This window comes from Medicago sativa, chromosome 8, assembly GCF_051527215.1.
Source record: "Medicago sativa cultivar Bolivia chromosome 8, Bolivia_mono, whole genome shotgun sequence".
Classification (NCBI taxonomy): Eukaryota; Viridiplantae; Streptophyta; class Magnoliopsida; order Fabales; family Fabaceae; genus Medicago; species Medicago sativa.
This window is the reverse complement of record NC_140756.1, coordinates 8,813,994-8,817,648: the sequence shown is the minus strand read 5'-3', so window position 1 is coordinate 8,817,648 and position 3,655 is coordinate 8,813,994. Positions and strand designations below refer to the sequence as shown.

General features: G+C 34.8%; 1 long non-coding RNA gene across 1 annotated transcript; it reads right to left on the bottom strand.

Annotated features, from left to right (window-relative positions):
• Window positions 1-1,390: 1,390 nt before the first annotated feature.
• LOC146896700 (uncharacterized) lies at window positions 1,391-3,453 on the bottom strand. The gene is made up of 2 exons (XR_015022835.1): window positions 3,315-3,453; window positions 1,391-3,226 (listed from the first exon to the last, which is right to left on the bottom strand). It is a non-coding gene; the product is annotated as an uncharacterized LOC146896700 (long non-coding RNA).
• Window positions 3,454-3,655: the final 202 nt, after the last annotated feature.

Sequence of the window (3,655 nt, the reverse complement as noted above, 5' to 3'; positions counted from 1 at the left end):
CACCAACACCTAATTTTTTACTTTCTTCTTCTTCTTTTTCCATCATCTTCATCTTCATCTACATTCATCCTTCATCAATATTCATCAATAAAACCCGAAAAAAATAATAATTAAACCTACTATTTAATCACTACACCATCATCATTGTTGTCGCGTCATTTTTCGGAGGTCAAGGCTATTTGATTAGCTTTTGACTCACTTTTTATTCCACGACTTTGAAAAAAATTTATTTATATTGGGGGGTCCGGGGTTGGTTATATTTAGGGAAGGTATTAGCACCCTAAATATTCGTAGTACTCTACGAGAACCTCTTGATTTTATTTAACTTTTCGTGCTATAAACACGCTTGCTTTTTTAAAAAAAAAAAAATGAAACTTTGAAATGATTAGAAAAGGAAGACCTAATTATCTACATTTTATTGATTTGGAAGGACGAGTGTCCTCTCGCCTACGTACCCGTGAGGGATCAAAACCTCGTAGTTCGGGGTTAAGAAAATGACGTTTGATTGGTTATGTGTTTTTTATTAGTTTTGAAAAAGTTTTAAAGAGAAAAACCAAGTGGCAAAAAGAATTTGTTTGTGTTTTTTATATTGAAAGAAAAATGACTCAAAGTATGATTAAAATTGATTTGAAATTTGATTAAGAAAGAAAATAAAAAGAACGCTCACTTGATTGAGAAATCAAGGTTTATTATGAAAATATTTTTTGTGATTTTTGATTATGTGAATGTTTTTGTTGTTTTTGAATAATAATTAAAAAAGCTAAAAAATAAACTAACGTAGCAATAAAATAAAAACGTGAGAATTTTATAGTGACGTTGGATCACCGCAGAATCTCCTAACCTATTCTAATTTTTTTTTATATTTTTCGATATATATAAGAGCGGTAAAGAAATATAACACACACACACACACACACACACACACACACACACACACACACACACACACACACACACACACACTTTTTCTCATTTATGTTTGTACAATTGACCTAATTACATTCTAATTCATATGCAATAAAAATAAATGACGAAGAAAATAAATATGCATGAATAACTAATAAAGATGCAGAATAATAAATCTAATCTAATAAAAATGCATGAGAAAAGAAAAAAATGCTAAAAAAAAGTAGAAATGCATGAAAGAAATAAAGAAATAAAGCAGAGGTCCAATCATAAGGTAGGGTGCAAGGATCAAATCAATAGTCCTGATCTGATCTAAGGTAGCATCATCACAGGCAATTAAATCAAAGGGGTTAGGGTGCGAGGGTGCACGCTAGGGCCATGCACCCACATACACACAATCGTTAGGCCATATATATAACCTCACCGTCCCCATTACCCCATCTTCCTCCTCTCTCCTACCTTTCTTTCTTCTTTCTCGTTCTCGTTTCTTCTTCTTTTTTCCTTTTTTCTTTACAATAAAATAAAATAACAAAAAAACTATCTATATGGACAAGACAAAAAAAAGGGTGAACCTTTATTGGATTTGTGGATCGGTTTGGATGTGTTGTGGTGCTGTTGTGTTGTTTTGCGATCTGGAACTGTTTTATGACTGGATTTACGGTTTGATTGTGTGGGTCGGTTTCGTTGTGGATGATTGAGGCTGTTTACGTGACTGGTTGTGGCTATGTTTGTGTTTGTCTGGATCGATGATGGTGATGAGGGTTAGGGATTTGTGATGATATTGGGTTCTGTCTGTTATGCGTGTGTGAATTTTTGCAGGTTAATTGAGATGAAAAAAAGGTGTTTCGGTTTGGTGGCCGACGGATTTTGATTGTTCGACGGTGATGAGTTTGGTTGTTGGTTGGTCGCAGGTTGTCGTGTTGCTGGGAATGTGTCCCTGATGATATTTTTGTGGTTTGTTGCAGGTTATGATTTGTGAATTCGTTCTCCCCTCTTCTGTTCCTCTCAATTCCTTTTAAGGCCAGAACAAAATTTCCAAAAAGGAAAAATGTTCAATGAAAATAAAGAGTACTTGAATGGTGATTATGATTGAAACGCGTTTTGGTTTTGAGAAGGAAAGAAAGAGCAGACTCTGAGATTGTGGCATTGTGCTTGAACAAAAATTTTGGACCTCGGACACTTTTCATGACCTATTGACACTTTGTTTTTTTTCTTTGACTTGGACAATAAAATAAAACTGACTAAAATAAAATTTGAAAAAAATGACTAATTAAGAGATAAAATAAAAATTGAAAATAAAAATAAAAATTATAAAATTAAATAAAAGATGGAAATAATAAAAATAAACTAAAGATAAAAAAATAAGAAACTAATAATAAAAATAAAGTAAGAAGATGACCATTTCAACCAAACGTGAGTACTTTAAGATACTTTTCTGCTGAATTTTTCTCTGAAAAGTCGAGACTAATCGAGTCAAAGGTCGCGTGTACGTGTATGAATGCAAGATCTTATGTCAAAAATTGGGGTATGACAATTGTCATCTTCATCTATCATCATCAACACCCTCCAATCACTCCACCAGAACCATCCCAAAATCAAAAGAAGAAAAATACATTCTTTTCAAAACAATAAACTTGTCACAGGTTCAAAAAATCAAACACCTCTCATGTTTTTTGGGCAGCTCTCACTAACCTAACTCTCCCTCCTCTGCAAATCTCACTAACCCGAGTTCACCGGCGTCCCACTCGTCGGCCTATGGCCACCAGCGTGGCATCCCACCAAATCTCCTCACCACCACCACGCCACCACGTCGTTTCCCCACCACCATGGCTCTCCGATCTCACCGTCCTTAGCAATCACCATCGTCGTTCTCACCACCACCACTACATCCTTCTTCTCCGACCAACTCACACACAACCACCAACATCCTTCTTCCACTCGGATCTCAACCACCATACCTCAGATTGATTTCCTCAGATCTGAGGTGCCTAATTACGCACAACATCCTTCTCCCTTCTTTCAGATTAATTTCTGGAAAATCACAACAACATCAACAGAGTTTCTTGTTCAATTTCCATCTAAAATATGGATTATTCTTGTTTGTTCACAAAAACAACAAAGATTTATCTTCCTGTAAAACCCATAAATTCGCTTCCACTAAATCCACACACAGTATAAGAATTTCGCTCAAACAAACACTCAAAACAGTAAGCTACATCAATAACAATATAAGAATTTTTGGAGAGGGACAATGAAGGTAAAACAAACCACGACGACATAGAGCCAATTTCTAGCAAGATCTCTTTGGTCGTTTTTTTTCCTGTAATTAAAAGAAAGATGAAGATCAATTTCGTTTTACAAGAGATGCTGGGAAAATTCTTGAGAAATGAAACACTCAAAATTTGAACCTCTTGGATCTTCAAATAAATTTGTGGCTTTTGTAGAGGACAATGAGATGATGGGAATGCTGGTTTTAATTTTGGTATGTGATGATTTGAACTGGTTGAAAATTTGGAGAGAAGGTGGTGTTTAGAGGAGGAAAAGAACGCAGAAGGTGGTGTAGATGATGGAAGAAGAAGAAGAAAGTAAAAAATTAGGTGCTGGTGATACACCGTAAAATCTCATAGACCTTCGTAATCCAACGGTCTCTTTTTTTAGGGGATAAAAAAATATCAAAATTGAATCAAATTGAATAAAAGAAATAAGTTAAGGACTTGTTTGACGTACTTTAAACTTATGGGACTAAAAT